At 39.4% G+C, this 19,243-nt stretch overlaps 1 pseudogene; it reads left to right on the top strand.

The window, feature by feature from the left end:
• The first annotated feature begins 18,705 nt into the window (after window positions 1-18,705).
• On the top strand, window positions 18,706-19,225 carry LOC132678684 (ATP synthase F(0) complex subunit C2, mitochondrial pseudogene; annotated as a pseudogene).
• Window positions 19,226-19,243: the final 18 nt, after the last annotated feature.

Genomic DNA, 19,243 nt, shown 5'->3' on the forward strand with positions numbered 1-19,243 from the left:
GTGGACCATCGGGGCGACGCCAGTTAGCACATGCGTACTGGGAGATGGACAAAGTCCCACAATGCCCTGGCTGGTCACTTCCAATCAGAGTCTAGGCGAGACGCTTCCGCCCGGATAAATACTTTCAGGAGGCTGTTGTCCTTACTTCCGGAAAGGCGCTCGGTGCATTGTGGGTTAGGAAGTGAACCTTTTCTTCCTGCCTTTGAGCGACCTACTCTTAAACTGAATGCGTGCTGCGGCCTCCCCCGTCCGCGAAAGTACACGTTTCATGCGCAGCACTAGGCACTTCCCCTAGTGGAGAAGTGAAGACGGGCCCTGCTTTCCCAGGAGATAAGTGGTTAAAAGCTGTCCTGCAGAGATAGAGGCTGTGGCCTAGACGCATTGACCTCTCCGCTCCAGGTCGTAATGAACATCCCCTAACCTTATGTCAAGATGAGATAGCTGTGAGACATTTTCATCGACTAGTGCAGCTTTTTAAAGAGAAGCCAACGAGGAAGGATTGTTTTTCGTGTACCTTTTCTCTCTCTGAACCCTGGAAAGCTTATTTCTTATTTTGAGAAAGTGGAAAGCCTTCTCACTTTGAAAAATATTTCTGATCTTGGGGCACCTAGGTGGCTCAGTCGGTTAAGCCTCGACTTACTTCCGACTTGTCTTGGGTCATGATCTCTCTCCCGGTCTGTGGGTTGGAGCTGTGCTGATGGCTCAGAGCCTGGAGCCTGCTTCAGATTCTGTGTCTCCCTCTCTCTCTCTGCCCCTCCCCACCTTTCGTTCTGTCTCTCAAAAATAAACATTAAAAAAATTAATATTTATAAAATTAATGTTTTCCTGATTACAAAATAAGGTATATATCTTATAAAAATTTTTTAAAAGCACGTTCCCCATAATCTTCGCCACATCACCATTATTTCCTCTACACCGTTATGCAGTTTAGGATTAGTAGCTCCTCCTACCTACACCTCTGTACCTTAGTTAAGTCCCCATCACCAGCCCTTCAGATCTGTTTAGCTCCCTTGGAAAATATTTTATTGATCTCACTAGATGAATTACTCAGGCTCAAAGAATCATAGCCTCTCTTCATTGTTACGATTTCACACTTAATATTATTGACAAACTTCCTCCCTTTCCTCCACCCTTGTCTGAAAGCACTGAGAAGGCAGGACCCTAGTCCGTTTTTATGTATCATTGTATTCCCCGGAGTTGGCACACCATGACACTCAAATATGGTTAAGTGATAGAGGGATGGCTGAATACACTGTTATAGCCATACTATGTAATACTATCAGAAGTTAGAATAATACAGAATTATATATTCTAATGAAAAGGTCTCCAAGACACAGCTAGTGGAAAATACCAAATGATGACTAAGCAGTGTGAAACAATATAAAAGTGTGGATTTCCCCTGTGTGTGTGTGTGTGTGTGTGTGTGTGTGTGTGTGTGTGTGTGTGTGTAAATGCAGAATAAGAATTTTGAAGTGGAATCTGTTGTGGTGATAGAGGTTACCTGTTTATCCTGTTTGGAGGGAGGAGGGGATCATTCCCAGAAGTGAGGGAACCTGGTTTTGCTGTAGTAGTCAAAAGAGAGCTTAGTCTGTACTTTAACATTTTTGCTTTATTGAAATATAATTTGTACATGCAATAAAATTCACCAATTTTAACTGTACAATTGTATGAATATAAACATGTATACAGTAGCAGAGCCAATACCATTATCATATCAATCATTTTTAATACCCCCAAAAGTTCCCTCATACTCCTTTATACTCATCCTCTTCCCTTACCTTCAGCCCTTGGCCAAACACTGGTCCTTCCCCAAATTTCATATAAATGAAACCATACAGTATGTATGTAGTCTTTTGTGTATGGCTTTTTTCTCCTAGCATAATGATTTTGAGATTGATCTATGTTATAGTGTGTATCAATAGTTTGTTCTTTTTCACTGCTGAGTGGTATTCCACTGTGGATATACAATTTCTTTATCCGTTCACCAAGTGATAGGCTTTGGGTCATTTAAAGTATTGAGATTTAAGGAATAAGACTGAACACTTGAGTACAAGTGTTTGTATATCTGTATTAATTTATTTTTACAAGAAGTATCCGTGCATTGCTTTCATAATTTAAAAAGTAATCTTTGAATTTGATTAATGAGTCAACCACTGTTTGACATAAGTTCTTCCACATTTTCCTCCATGAAATACTAACATGTCTACATAAATGTTAATGGGATTTTATACTGCTAAGCAACCCCTTTTTTGTTTAACAAAATACTATGGGCATTTAAAAATATCAGTACTTGGGGTGCCTGGGTGGTCAGTCAGTTGAGAATCTGACTCTTGATTTTGGCTCAGGTCATGATCCCAGAGTTGTGGGATCAAACCACATGTCAGGCTCTGTGCTGAGCATGGAGCCTGCTTAAGATTCTCTCTCTCCCCTGCCCCTATCCCAGCTCACAATCTCTCTCTGAAAGAAAGAAAAAACGACAAAAGAAAAAGAAACAAAACAGTAATTATAGACTTAACTCATTCTTTTTAATAGCTGCATTCCATTGTAGGTACATAAAATAACTTACTTAACTGATCTAGAAGATTATAAAACATGCATACTCTTGGATCTTCGAGGAATTTATGGTAATGAAAGTTTCCCTCAAATTTGTTGTCTTCAAACAATGTTTATTACATCATTGTTTGTAATGGAGGAAACTGGAAATATCAATTTTTTAAAAAAAGAAATATTTAGGGGTGCCTGTCGGTTAAGCATCCGACTTCGGCTCAGATCATGATCTCTCGCTTCTCTGGGTTCGAGCCCTGCGTCGGGCTCTGTGCTGACAGCTCAGAGCCTGGAGCCTGCTTCAGATTCTGTGTCTCCCTCTCTCTCTGCCCCTCTCCCACTCATGCTCTGTTTCTGTCTTAAATTTAAACAAAATTTTTAAGAATAAAAAAAAATATTTAAATCGCCCTCTGTTTCTTTCTCTTGCTGATCACTAGTCCAGATACTCCAATTTTGCTTTTTCTAACAGTGCTATCCTAGGAGGTTCTGTAGATGCTTATTTCAAACAGTACATTCTGCCGGGTGGGGTTGAATAAGAAAAATCTGCAGGGTTTGAAAAAGAGGAAGATATTTTGTATTCTTGAAGGTCTGCTGAGGAAAGCTCCATTTGGTAGAACTACCCTTCAGAAGCTGTCATTTCTTATAATGACCCTGAGCAGTCAAAAGCAAAAACTTTAGTCGATAATAAGGTAAAGCCATTTTATCTACAATGGATTTATTCTGCCCTTTTTAAAAATTTCCAGATAATTCCAGAAATAACAATGTTAAGTAAGGTGAAATTAAATGTAATTAAATACACAATATTTAAAGAGCACCAGAGAAATGCAAAGAGAAAGCAATTGGTTTTTGCACTCAGACTTTTAAACTCTTTAAGCAATTTAACAGAAATGTTTATTAATTTCTGGTGTGAAGCAAAATACTATTTAATTTGTAATAACTGAAAGTCTATATAATTACCTGAGAGATCCACACATATTCCTAGAATTTAACTTAAGCAGAATTAAAGACTATATCTCCCTTGAAAAGAACCTTACTTTGCACTGGAAATACATGTAATGAGTTGCTTAGCAGTTGAGTAACTTAAAATTACATTTTGGAAGCTTGTTAGATTAAGTAGACTTATGTCTGTTTTGCATTTTATATAGAATTCCGTAAAACAATGTTCACCTGATTCTAAGGTTCCTCCCATGTTGACTCTCTGAATTTCTCAAAACAAATGAAAATGGGTTCCCTTCCTCATACCTTCTTCCAAATCTTTTTTTTTTTTTTACATTTTTTAATGTTTATTTATTTTTGAGAGAAAGACAAAGTGCAACTGGGGAGGGGCAGAGAGAGAGGAAGACACAGAATTTGAAGCAGGTTCCAGGCTCTGAGCTGTACAACGTGGGGCTCAAACTCATGAACCAGGAGATCATGACCTGAGCCAAAGTCAGACACTTAACCAACTGAGCCACCCAGATGCCCCACTTCTTAATCCATGTTTTTGGTTTAATTAAGCAAAACAGATGGAAAGAATTCTGATGTCCATCTCTAGCATCTAAAACCTAAAACAAACAAACAAACAAAAAACCAAAAAACAAATGAAGATGTCAGAGTAGAATTTTCAGATTTCCATTTAAAATATGCTATACAGGGGCGCCTGGGTGGCTCAGTCGGTTAAGTGGCCGACTTCGGCTCAGGTCATGATCTCGCGGTCCGTGAGTTCAAGCCCCGCGTCAGGCTCTGTGCTGACAGCTCAGAGCCTGGAGCCTGTTTCAGATTCTGCGTCTCCCTCTCTCTGACCCTCCCCCATTCATGCTCTGTCTCTCTCTGTCTCAAAAATAAATAAACATTAAAAAAAATTAAAAAAAAAAAAAGCTATACATCAAGTAGCTAATAGAGGTAACACAACAGGATGTCAATGGCCTACTGAAATGTCTCTATTGTAAAGATAAGGATAATCAGGATCAGAGAGGTTAAGTAACGTGCCAAAGGCCTCACAGCTAATAAGCAGTAGAATTACATATAAGAGGGGCACCTGGGTGGCTCAGTCAGTTAGGCGTCCGACTTCGGCTCAGGTCATGATCTCCCAGTTTGTGTTTGAGCCCCACGTTCGTCCCTGTGCTGACAGCTTGGAGCCTGGAGCCTACTTCAGATTCCTTGTCTCCCTCTCTCTCTGCCCCTTCCCCTCTCATACTCTGTCTCTCTCCCAAAAATAAACATAAAATTTTTTTTTTTTTAGAATTGCAGGTAAGAACCCATTTCTTCTGATGTCAATACCCTTTTTTCTTTCCTTCCTTTCCTTTCCTTTTTCCTTTTTCCTTTTTCCTTTTTCCTTTTTCCTTTTTCCTTTCCTTTCCTTTCCTTTCCTTTCCTGGAATGAGTGCACGACCAGGGGAGAGGGGGCAGAGGGAGACAGAGAGAATCTTAAGCAGGCTCCACACTCAGTGCAGAGCCCAACTTGGGACTTGATCTTATGACCCTGGGATCATGACCTGAGCTGAAACCAAGAGTCAGACTAGGCCACCCAGAAGCCCCTGATGTCAACACTCTCTCTCTTTTTTGAAAAAAAATGTTTATTTAGAGAGAGAGAAAGAGAGAGAGAGAGAGAGAGAACAAGTGCCGGAGGGACAGAGAGAAAGAGGGAGAGACATAGAATCTGAAGCAGGCTCCAGGCTCCAAGCTGTCAGCACAGAGCCCGATGCAGGGCTCAAACCCACCAATTGTGAAATAATGACCTGAGCCGATGTCAGACGCTCAACCGACTGAGCCACCCAGGTGCCCCACAACACTCTTAACCACTATTCTCACTGCCTTCTTTTTGAAAATGAGAAAATTGAGCCCCAAAGGGAGAAACTGCTATTGTTTATTAATCATTTACCATGTAGCAAGTCCTATACTTCATTTAATTTAACAACTATGAGGAAGGTGTTATGAGGTTGCCCCAACTCTAAAGTGTGTATTAAAAAACAACATACTACATTATATATGTTTTCCTCACCTCTGATTTTTTTTAAGATTTTATTTTTCAAAGTAATCTTTACACCCAACTTGGAGCTTGAACTCACCACCCTGAGATCAAGAGTCACACATTCTATGACTGAGTCAGCCAGGTGCCCTGATTTATGTGTATGTATACATATGTATACATATGTGTACATATATATATTCATTCCAGTTCTTTAGGTTTAATAATGTAATTACTTTTGCTGATTGTTGTTTATATTCCATTAGAATGCCAGTTTCTTGGGGCACATGGGTGGCTCAGTTGGTTGAGTGTCCGACTTTGGCTCAGGTCATGATCTCACAGTTCATGATCTCACAGTTCATGAGTTCAAGCCCCCCATTGGGCTCACTGCTGTCAGCACAGAGCCTGCTTCGGATCCTCTGTCCTCCTCTCTCTGCCACTCCCCCACTTGCTTGCACATGCTCTCTCTCTCAAAAATAAACATTAAAAAAAATGCAAGCTTCTTAAAGAAACCATATCCTTTGAAATTTTCAAAGCACTTGAGACTATGTATTATATAAATAGTGCTAATATATTTATTTAATAGCACTCACTATATGCCAAACATCATGCTTAATATACGTTATCCCATTATTCTTTTTTTTAATGTTCTATTTATTTTTGAGAGAGACAGAATGAGCAGGGGAGAAGGGGGGGGGGAGGGTGGGAGCTAGGATCTGAAGTGGCCTCCGCGCTGACAGCAGTGAGCCCAATGTGGGGCTTGAACCCACCAACCACAAGATCATGACCCAAGCAGAAGTCGGACACTCAACCGAGCCACCCAGGTGCCCCTCCCAATATTCAACAGTTTAATCCATGTCATTCACTTTGTTCTCTGCAAGAATGACTCAGCTTTGTTTCTAGTCCACTTGTTAGTAGTACAATAGTATAATTTTCTTTTTACCTCATTTCCTCCCAACCTATGTAAACTCCATTTTGATATCATTTCTGACTGTAATTCATCACTGATCTTGCTTAAAGCTCACATTCTCTGAACACTGTTATTTATCTGCACCAGTGGAAGAGTATGGAGTATCTGTACTTCTACAAAGAATCTTGCCCACCCACTTTCTCTTCCAAAGGGGAGTGGCATGTGAACTCCCAGAGTCTTTGGATAGTTTGGCCAAACCTGTTACCTCTCAGCATCTCAAAGCTTCTGCCATGTAGTTAAGAACTTTCCTTAATTTCAGTGCCTTTTATTCAGTCTTCTTTTAAAAAAGTTTTATTGATTCTATTTGTTTTTGTGGGAAGGCTTGTATATCTGGATCTATGCCCTCGTCTTTCCTAGGAGCCAGAGTTTTGTTTGTTTTTTAACAATTTTGGTAAAGCTTATTAAAGTCAACACTTACCTACTTAACCTATTTAAAATACTTATGCTTTATCTGTTTCATAATGGTGGCATAAATTTTATACATATCTTAAAAGTTTCCTACAGGAAACTTTAAAAATAAGGAATGAACTACTTGATTAGTTTCCTTCCAAGTATTTACAGTAGTCACATTCCTGACTTCCAGAAGAACTGGTACTCTGGTTTTCTGTATGCTTTAAGCAGAGTGATTTTATAGTAGGTACATAGCCTGAGGCCACGAATTCTACTTAAATTTGTATTTCTATTTAACATATAAAAATTTCACAGTTAGCTTAAGACTATATGTCTGACAACTATGTACCATAGCAACATTAAGAAGTACGTTATTTCACAAAACCTTCCTCTTCTTGCCCAAGTCTCTGTCTCTCCTGACTATATAAATATTTCAAATATCTCATAATTACTGACGTATCTTTCATGCTAAGCATAGAAATGAGTGAATTTCCTTGCAAAATTTTTTTCCTCCAAATATTAGATTTACTGACTCACGTAATCCTGTCTTTGTGGTTTATGATGGTTGAGAGTCTTAGTGAAATAATCACCTAACGGTCAATTCATATATCTATCTGGTTATCAAATTTTAACATCCACCAGAATTCTTTGGAGGGCTGTTAAAATCAGATTGCTGAGACTCTTGCTTCTAGTCAAAAGCAAGTAACAAGGACCAGATCTACCCTCTTACCTAAAATAATAATTTTTTTTAAAAGGTAGCAAAATATACAAAACAATGGCTTTCAAGACACTAGATGCCAGGCAGTGAAGGATAGTGATTCTTGAGAGACCGAAAACAAATGCTATGAGCCCTGAACCTGAGACTGCCCCAGTTTACTATCTTGAGGGTATTTTTAGGCCACAGTATAGGAAGGAGAATAGAGGGTAACCTGGTGAACTCTGAGCTGTAAGTCTGGGGAAACCAAACTTTAGGATGGAATTCCAGAGAGAAAGGAGCAGCACAGAAGGAAAAAAACAAAACAAAACAAAACAAAAAACCCTTATACAAAACCCTTGTACAGATCTGCAGAATGTTCACTGGAGTATCCAGCAGACTACTGATCAGCAAATGCATGTGAAGAATGACCCAAAGCCCAGGAAAGAACCATCAGAAAGGAGATTAAAAGGGAATAGTGCCCAGGGTTTGTTGGAAACAATGCCTGTTCCTATTAGCCAGATTGGAAAAACTCATAAGATAGTGGCTAGATTCAAGAAGGTCTTGCCTCAGTAGCAAAGAATAATTACTTCTACACTGAGCACTGGTTGGTGGGAATGCAAACTGATGCAGCCACTCTGGGAAACAGAATGCAGGTTCCTCAAAAAGTTAAAAATAGGACTACCTATGACTCAGCAATTGCAATACTAGGTATTTACCAAAAAACCACAAAACCACTAATTTGGAGGGATACATGCACCCCTATGTTTATAGCAGCATTATCAACAATAGTCAAATTATGGAAAGAGCCCACATGTCCAACGACAGGTGAAAGGATAAAGATGTAGTATCTATATACAATAGAATTTTACTCATCCATAAAAAAAATGAAATCTTGCCATTTGCAACAACATGGATGAAGCTAGAGAGTGCTAGGCTAAGTGAAACAAGTCATTCAGATTTTCTGTCTCCCTCTCTCTTTACTCCTCTCCCACTCATGCTCTCTCTCAAATATTAAAAAATTTTTATAAAAAATGTTAAATAAACAAACTGAGTGCTTCTTTGGGCCTACTCAACAAATCATAAAAAACTGAAAAGGACCAAGTTATTTTCAAGTAACTGATTTCTAGAACAAAGCTCAAGCAAATTTGTAAGAACACAAAAATATCCAACACTCAACAAGGTAAAATTCTGACATTTAACCTAAGATTCTCAGGCATGCAGAGTCAGGAACACATGACCCATAATAATGAGATAACCAGTTGAAACCAATTTAGAACAGACACAATGTTATCTTAAATATAAGTAGAGACACGGAAGACATAAGACAAATCAAGCTTCTAGAAATAAAAACTACAATGTCCAAGATGAAAAATGGACTAGATGGAATTTAACAGATTGGACAATACAGAAAACTAATGAGCCTAAAGGCATAGCAGTAGAAACTATCCAAAATGAAATACAGAGAGATACAAGAGTAACAAAACAAAGCATGAAGAGTATCTGTGAGCTGTAGGACAACCTCATACAGACTAACACATGAGTAATTGAAGTCCCTGAAAGAAAGGAAGGGGGACAGAAAAAATACTTAAAGAACTATGCCCCCAAATTTTCCAAATTTGATGACAACTATAAAGCCACATATACAAGAAGATCAACTACCCCCAAGAACAAGAAACATGAATAAAACTACATCAAAGCATATCATTATCAAATAACAAAAAAACAGCAATAAAATCTTTTTATTTAAAAAACATTTTTTAAAGCTTATTTATTTATTTTGAGAGAGAAAGAGAGCATGCAAGTGGGGTAGGGGCAGAGAGAGAGGGAGAGAGAATCCCAAGCAGGCTCCTGCTGTCAGCACAGAGCCCCATGCAGGGCTTGATCCCATGAACTGCGAGATCATGACCTGAGCTGAGATCAAGAGCTGGCCACCCAACCAAGTGAGCCACCCAGGTGCCCCAAAACTTAAAAGCAGCCAAAGAAAGAGACTTATTAACTACATAAGAACAAAGATAAAGATTATGGTCACATTTCTCACTGGAAATAATGCAAATAAGAAACAATGGTGTAACATTTTAAGATACTGAAAGAAAAAAATGCCAATTTACAGATCTATACATAGTAAAAACATCTTTTTTAGTCACATTTCTCACTGGAAATAATGCAAATAAGAAACAATGGTATAACATTTTAAAATACTGTAAGAAAGAAATGACAACTTACAAATCTATATATAGTAAAAACATCTTTTTTTTCCCCAAAGATTTTAAACTCTACACCAAACATGGGGTTGAATTCACAACCCTGAGATCAAGAGTCCCATGCTCTACCAACTGAGTCACCCAGCCACCCCACAGTAAAAACATCTTTTAAGGATATTCAAAATAAAGATATTTTCAGACATATGAAAGTTGAATTAATTCATTTTAGGGTGCCTGGGTGGCTCCAGTATCAGGAATGAGAGAGGCTCTCATCTCTAAAGTTTATACAGATAGTAAAAGAATAATGAGAGACTATTATGAACGATTTTATGCCCATAAATGTGACAGTTTAAATAAAACTGGCAACTTTCTTGAAAGACACAAACTACCAAAGGTCATTCAAGAAGGAATAGATAACCTTAACAGCTTTATATCTATTCTTTAAAAATTGAGTATAAAAACCTTTCCACAAAGAAAACTCAAGGCCCTAATGACTTCACTGGTGAGTATCACCAAACTAAGAAATACAGAATACCATTTTTTTTTTAATTTTTTTTTTTAACGTTTATTTATTTTTGAGACAGAGAGAGACAGAGCATGAACAGGGGAGGGTCAGAGAGAGGGAGACACAGAATCTGAAACAGGCTCCAGGCTCTGAGCTGTCAGCACAGAGCCCGACACGGGGCTTGAACTCACGGACCGTGAGATCATGACCTGAGCCGAAGTCGGACGCTTAACCGACTGAGCCACCCAGGCGCCCTTTTTTTTTTTTTTTTTTTTTTTTTTTTTAGAATACCATTTTTTAAAATTTTTAATTTTATAGACAGAGTGTGAGTGGGAGAGGAGCTGGGGGAGAGGGAGAATTTTAAGCAGGCTTCACACTCAGCACAGAGCCCAACATGGGGCTCAATCCCATGACCCTGGCATCGTGACCTGAGCCAAAATCAAGAATCAGACTCAACCAACTGAGCCACCCAGGTGCCCCTACAATACCGTCTTGATACAACTCTTCTAAATCACTCTGTGAAGTCTGATACCCAAACCAGACAAAGGCATTACAAAGAAACCACAAACCAATACCCACCATGAACACAAAAGCAAAAATTCTAAACAAAATTTTAGCAACTCAAATCCAAAACTGTATTAAAAGGATAACACATCAAGACCAAATGGGGTTAATTCCAGGAATACAGTTGGTCTAACTTTGAAAAGTCGATGTTGGGGAAAGATGGCGGCGTAGGAGGATGCTGGGCTCACTGTGTCCTGCTGATCACTTAGATTCCACCCACATCTGCCTAAATAACCCAGAAAACCACCAGAAGACTAGCAATGGACTCTCCAGAGCCAAGCATAGACAAGAGGCCCACGGAAGAGAGTAGGAAGGCCGGAGAGGCAGTGCGGGCTACACGGACTGGCAGGAGGGAGCCGGGGAAGTGGAGGGGCAGCCCGCCTGGCAAGGCAAAGGCCCTGAGTCTGGCTTACAAAAGTGGAGGGGCCGGACTGCGTGAGTTCTGACAGCCAGCAGGACTTAACATCTGGAATGTTATAAGTCAACATCTCTGCTCGCAAAGTGGGAGGGTGAGAGGACAACTGGAGGGAGAGGTGTTGAGCCCCGGAAGACAGAGCTCAGCTCGGCGGGTAACAAAGGTGCTGGGAAGCGCCATCTCCCTCTCCCGTCCCCCAGCCGAAATCCCAAAGGGAACTAGTTCCCCTCACAGAACTTGATTGCACCACATAAACATCCAACGCTGTGCTTCTGTGGATCCATTGCTCCTACGGTTCTGCCTGCCTCCTTCCCAGTGCTGCAGGGCCCTTCCCACAGGGGACCACCAATGGCAAACCGAGCTAAGCTTGCCCCTCCCACCCCTGTGCACCTTGCGGATCCACCCCGGCTAATACGCCAGATCCCATCAAAGAAGCACCACACACCTGCCAGTATGGAAGTAGCCCAGACAAGGGCCACACCACTCCACAGTGAGTCCTGCCCCTGGGAAAGGGGGAGATAAGGTACACACCAGTCTGACTGTGGCCCCAGTGGTGGGCTGGGGACAGACATCGGGTCTAACTGCAGCCCCGCCCACCAACACAAGTTACTCCAGACAGCACAGAGGTAGACCCCTGCAGTTCCGCGCCACTCCAGGGACTATCCAAAATGACAAAACAGAAGGATTCTACTCAAAAGAAACTCCAGGAAGTAGCAACAGCTAACGAATTGATCAAAAACGATTTAAGCAATATAACAGAACAAGAATTTAGAATAATAGTCATAAAATTAATCGCTGGGCTTAATAAAGTATAGAGGACATCTAAGAACCTATTGCTACAGAGATCAAGGGACTAAAAAATAGTCATAAGGAGCTAAAAAATGCTATAAATGAGGTGCAAAATAAAATGGAGGCGACCACAGCTAGGATTGAAGAGGCAGAGGAGAGAATAGGTGAATTAGAAGATAAAATTATGGAAAAAGAGGAAGCTGAGAAAAAGAGAGATAAAAAAAATCCAGGAGTATGAGGGGAGAATTAGAGAACTAAGTGATGCAATGTAATGAAACAATATCCGTATCATAGGAATTCCATAAGAGGAAGAGACAGAGAAAGGGGCTGAAGGTGTACTTGAAAAAATCATGGCTGAGAACTTCCCTGATCTGGGGAAGGAAAAAGGCATTGAAATCCAAGAGGCACAGAGAACTCCCTTCAGACATAACTTGAATCAATCTTCTGCACGACATATCATAGTGAAACTGGCAAAATACAAGGATAAAGAGAAAATTCTGAAAGCAGCTAGGGATAAACACGATCTAACATATAAAGGGAGATTGATAAGACTAGTGACAGACCTATCTACTGAAACTTGGCAGGCCAGAAAGGAATGGCAGGAAATCTTCAATGTGATGAACAGAAAAAATATGCAGCCGAGAATCCTTTATCAAGTCTGTCATTCAGAATAGAAGGAGAGATAAAGGTCTTCCCAAACAAACAAAAACTGAAGGAATTCATCACCACTAAACCAGCCCTACAAGAGCTCCTAAGGGGGATTCTGTGAGGAAAATGTTGCAAGGACCACAAAGTACCAGAGGCACCACTACAAGCATGAAACCTACAGACATCACAATGACTCTAAACCCATATCTTTCAATAATAACACTGAATGTAAATGGACTAGATGCTCTAACCAAAAGACATAGGGTATCAGAATGGATAAAAAAACAAGACCTATCTATTTGCTGTCTACAAGAGACTCATTTTAGACCTCAGGACACCTTCAGATTGAATGTGAGGGGATGGAGAACTATCTATCATGCTACTGGAAGTCAAAAGAAAGCTGGAGTAACCACACTTATCTCAGACAAACTAGACTTTAAATTAAAGGTTGTAACAAGAGATGAAGAAGGGCATTATATAATAATTACAGGGTCTATCCATCAGGAAGAGCTAACAATTATAAATGTCTATGCACCAAATACGGGAGCCCCCAAATACATAAAACAAGTAATCACAAACATAAGCAACATTATTGATAAGAATGTGGTCATTGCAGGGGACTTTAGTACTCCACTTAAAGCAATGGATAGATCATCTAGACACAGGATCAATAAAGAAACGAGGGCCCTGAATGATACATTGGATCAGATGGACTTGACAGATACGTTTAGAACTCTGCATCCCAAAGCAACAGAATATACTTTCTTCTCGAGTGCACATGGAACATTCTCCAAGATAGATCACATACTGGGTCACAAAACAGCCCTTTATAAGTATAAAAGAATTGAGATCATACCATGCATACTTTCAGACCACAATGCTATGAAGCTTGAAATCAACCACAGGAAAAAGTCTGGAAAACCTCCAAAAGCATGCAGGTTAAAGAACACCCTACTAAAGAATGAATGGGTCAACCAGACAATTAGAGAAGAAATTTAAAAAATATATGGAAGCAAATGAAAATGAAAATACAACAATCCAAATGCTTTTGGATGCAGCGAAGGCAGTCCTGAGAGGAAAATACATTGCAATCCAGGCCTATCTCAAGAAACAAGAAAAATCCCAAATACAAAATCTAACAGCACACCTAAAGGAAATAGAAGCAGAACAGCAAAGACACCCCAAACCCAGCAGAAGAGAAATAATAAAAATCAGAGCAGAAATAAACAATATAGAATCTAAAAAACTGTAGAGTAGACCAATGAAACCAAGAGTTTGTTTATTGAAAAAGTAAACAAAATTGATAAACCTCTAGCCAGGCTTCCCAAAAAGAAAAGGGAGATGACCCAAATAGATAAAATCATGAATGAAAATGGAATTATTACAACCAATCCCTCAGAAATACAAGCAATTATCAGGGAATATTATGAAAAATTATATGCCAACAAACTGGACAACCTGGAAGAAATGGACAAATTCCTAAGCACCCACACACTTCCAAAACTCAAACAGGAAGAAATAGAAAACTTGAACAGACCCGTAACCAGCGATGAAATTGAATCAGTTATCAAAAATCTCCCAACAAATAGGAGTCCAGGACCAGATGACTTCCCTGGAGAATTCTACCAGACATTTAAAGCAGAGATAACACCTATACTTCTCAAGCTGTTCCAAAAAATAGAAAGGGAAGGAAAACTTCCAGACTCATTCTATGAAGCCAGCATTACTTTGATTCCTAAACCAGACAGAGACCCAGCAAAAAAAAGAAAAGAGAACTACAGGCCAATATCCCTGATGAATATGGATGCAAAAACTCTCAATAAGATACTAGCAAATCAAATTCAACAGCATATAAAAAGAATTATACACCATGATCAAGTGGGATTCATTCCTGGGCTGCAGGGCTTGTTCAACTTTCGCAAATCAATCAATATGACACATCACGTTAATAAAAGAAAAGAATCGTATGATCCTGGCAATCGATGCAGAAAAAGCATTTGACAAAATTCAGCATCCTTTCTTAATAAAAACCCTTGAGAAAGTCGGGATAGAAGGAATATACTTAAACACATAAAAGCCATTTATGAAAAGCCCACAGCTAACATCATCCTCAATGGAGAAAAACTGAGAGCTTTCCCCCTGAGACCAGGAACACGACAGGGATGTCCACTCTCACTGCTATTGTTTAACATAGTGTTGGAAGTGCTAGCATCAGCAATCAGACAACAAAAGGAAATCAAAGGCATCAAAATTGGCAAAGATGAAGTCAAGCTTTCACGTTTTGCAGATGACATGATACTATACATGGAAACCCCAATAGACTCCACCAAAAGTCTGCTAGAACTGATACATGAATTCAGCAAAGTCGCAGGATACAAAATCAATGTACAGAAATCAGTTGCATTCTTATACACTAACAATGAAGCAACAGAAAGACAAATAAAGAAACTGATCCCATTCACACTTGCACCAAGAATCATAAAATACCTAGGAATAAACCTAACCAAAGATGTAAAAGATCTGTATGCTGAAAACTATAGAAAGCTTATAAAGGAAATTGAAGAAGATATAAAGAAATGGAAAAACATTCCGTGCTCATGGATTGGAAGAATAAATATTGTTAAAATGTCAGTACTACCCAAAGCAGTCTACACGTTCAATGCAATCCCAATCAAAATTGCACAGCATTCTTCTCGAAGCTAGAACAAGCAATCCTAAAATTCACATGGAACCACAAAAGGCCCCGAATAGCCAAAGTAATTTTGAAGAAGAAGACCAAAGCAGGAGGCATCACAATCCCAGACTTTAGCCTCTACTACAAAGCTGTAATCATCAAGACAGTATGGTATTGGCACAAAAACAGACACATAGACCAATGGAATAGAATAGAAACCCCAGAACTAGACCCACAAAAGTATGGCCAACTAATCTTTGACAAAGCAGGAAAGAATATCCAATGGAAAAAAGACAGTCTCTTTAACAAATGGTGCTGGAGAATTGGACAGCAACATGCAGAAGGATGAAACTAGACCACTTTCTTACACCATTCACAAAAATAAACTCAAAATGGATAAAGGACCTGAATGTGAGACAGGAAACCATCAAAACCCTAGAGGAGAAAGCAAGAAAAAACCTCTCTGACCTCAGCTGCAGCAACTTCTTACTTGACACATCTCCAAAGGCAAGGGAATTAAAAGCAAACATGAACTATTGGGACCTCATGAAGATAAAAAGCTTCTGCACTGCAAAGGAAACAACCAACAAAACTAAAAGGCAACCAACGGAATGGGAAAAGATATTTGCAAATGACATATTGGACAAAGGGCTAGTATCCAAAATCTATAAAGAGCTCAGCAAACTCCACACCCAAAAAACAAATAATCCAGTGAAGAAATGGGCAGAAAACATGAATAGACACTTCTCTAAAGAAGATATCCAGATGGCCAACAGGTACATGAAAAGATGCTCAACGTCGCTCCTCATCAGGGAAATACAAATCAAAACCACACTCAGATATCACCTCACGCCAGTCAGAGTGGCTCAAATGAACAAATCAGGAGACTATAGATGCTGGAGAGGATGTGGAGAAACGGGAACCCTCTTGCACTGTTGGTAGGAATGCAAACTGGTGCAGCTGCTCTGGAAAACAGTGTGGAGGTTCCTCAAAAAATTAAAAATAGATCTACCCTATGACCCAGCAATAGCACTGCTAGGAATTTACCCAAGGGATACAGGAGTGCTGATGCATAGGGGCACTTGTACGCCAATGTTTATAGCAGCATTTTCAACAATAGTCAAATTATGGAAAGAGCCTAAATGTCCATCAACTGATGAATGGATAAAGAAATTGTGGTTTATATACACAATGGAATACTACGTGGCAATGAGAAAGAATGAAATACAGCCCTTTGTAGCAACGTGGATGGAACTGGAGAGTGTTATGCTAAGTGAAATAAGTCATACAGAGAAAGACAGATACCATGTTTTCACTCTTATGTGGATCTTGCGAAACTTAACAGAAGGCCATAGGGGAGGGGAAGGAAAAAAAAAAGAGGTTAGAGAGGGAGGGAGCCAAACCAAAAGAGACTCTTAAAAACTGACAATAAACTGAGGGTTGATGGGGGGTGGGAAGGAGGGGAGGGTGGGTGATGGGTATTGAGGAGGGCATCTGTTGGGATGAGCACTGGGTGTTGTATGGAAACCAATTTGATAATAGATTTCATATTTTAAAAAAAAGTCAATGTTAACATGCCATTCACATTCATATACTCAAAAAGCAAAGCCATATAAAGCATCTTGACAGGTTCAGAAAAAGCATTTAACAAAATCCAAAGCCCATTCCTGATTTTTAAAAAATCTCAGCAAACTAGGAAGAGAAGAGGCCTTCATTGGGGCACATGGGTGGCTCAGTCAGTTAAGCGTCCAACTTCGACTCAGGTCATGATTTCACCGTTCATGGGTTCAAGCCCCACGTTGGGCTTTGTGCTGACAGCTCAGAGCCTGCAGCCTGCTTCGAATTCTGTGTCTCCCTCTCTTTCTCTGCCGCTCCCCACTTGCTGTCTCTCTCACTCAAAAATGAATAAACGTTCAAAAAAATTAAAAATTATTAAAAAAAAAAAGAGGCCTTCATCAACTTGATAAAGGACATCTACAAAAAAAAAAAAAAACACACACAGCTAATATCATACTTAATCATTAAATGCTGAATGCTATCCTTTTAGATCAGGAACAAAACAGTGATGTCCTTTCTCACCAGCACTATTCAACATTGTACTGGAGGTTCTAGCCAGTGCAATCAGGCAAGAAAAATTAAATTCATCTACTGGAAAGAAGTAAAATAGTCAATATTCATAGGTGTAATAATCTTCTAAAAATATGATGGAATCTATAAAAAGAAAGCTACTAGAACTAGTAAATGAATTTATCAAGGTTATGGGATACAATATCACTATACAAAAATCAACTATATAGGAGTATTTTGAACTAAGCTTTTGAATGAAAAACTGAAAATTGAATTTTAAAACTGGTATCATTACATCAAAAATAAGACCAGCTTTGTGATAAATGTGACAGATGTAAAACATTTGTACCCTGAAAACCACAAAATATTGCTGAAATTAAAGAAGACATAAGTAATGGACAGATATATTTTGTTCATGGATCAGGGGGCAAAATTATTAAGGTATCACTTCTCTACCAATTTATCTATAGATTTAATACAACTGCAATCAAAATCCCATGAAGATTTTGTGTAGAAATTCACAAACTTGCTTCTTCAAAAGATGTTGCTATGAAAATGAAAAGACCCGTCACAAAGTAGGGGGAGGGGAGGGGAAATGTTTGCAAACCATATATCTGAAAAAGAACTTGTATCAAGAATATAGAGAGAACTCTCAAAACTCAACCATTAGAAATTAAACAACTCGTTTTAAAAAGAGCAAAAGAATTTAGCAGAAACTTTACCAAAAAAAAAAAAAAGTATGTAGATGAATAAAAAGAACAAAGATAGATGTTCAATGCCATAGATCATCAGGGAAATGCAAATTAAAATCCCAATGAGATAAGAATATAAACCAATTAGAATGGCTAAAATTAAAAAGGCTGCCATACTACGTGCTGGGTAGGACGTGCAGAGAATGGAAATCATACACAGCTGGTGGAAGCAAATTGGTACAACCACTTCAGAAAAGTTTGACAGTTTCTTAAAAAGGTAACCATTCACCTCATCATTCAAGTCCTAGGTGTTTACCCAAGAAGAAAGGATATATATGTCTATACAAAATGCTTATACATGAATGTTTATAGCAGCTTTATTTGTAATAGTCAAAAACTAGAAATGACCCAAATGTCCATCAACAGTTGAGTAGATAAGACTTTTTTGTTAGAGCCATATAATACTACTCAGCAATAAAAGGAATGAACTATCAATACATGTAACGTGAACAAATCTCAAAACAATTATGCTGAGTAAAAGAAGTTAGATCCCTCTCTGCACAAGGAGCACGTCTCCTGCCACAGCCCCTTACTCTCTGAAAATGTACATGCATACCAAATTTGTCTTGACCCCTTCACTAGTCAGGAGCACGTCTCAGCTGCTAAGTTGACCACTTTTTGCAGCAGTGCTAAAACAACCAGAGAAACTGCCAATGAGACCCTCAGGAACTGGGCAGCCTCACTTATCCCTAGTCACAAATTCTAAATGAGTGCCATTTCAAGGGACATTGACACAGCAGCTAAATTCAGTGGGGTTGCGGCTGCCACAGCCAAATGGCTGGCTCTGGGGCTGGGATTTGGACTGTGTTCGGGAGCCTTATCACTGGTTATGTCAGGAACTTTTCTTTGAAGCAACAGCTCTTCTCGTATGTCATTCTGGGCTTTGCCCTCTCAGAGGCCATGGGGCTCTTTTGCCTGATGGTAGCCTTTTTCATCCTCTTCACCATGTTAAGGAGTCCCCTCCACCACCCAGTTCTTTCTCCCATGTCTCATCTGCTCTGTATATTCCTTTTCCTGTATATCACCAGGCAGGCTGGGGAAAGTGGTTGGCTCAGGGTTTGACAGAGGGAAGACAAATAC

This window comes from Panthera onca, chromosome A2 (assembly GCF_046562875.1).
Source record: "Panthera onca isolate mPanOnc1 chromosome A2, mPanOnc1 haplotype 2, whole genome shotgun sequence".
Taxonomy (NCBI): Eukaryota; Metazoa; Chordata; class Mammalia; order Carnivora; family Felidae; genus Panthera; species Panthera onca.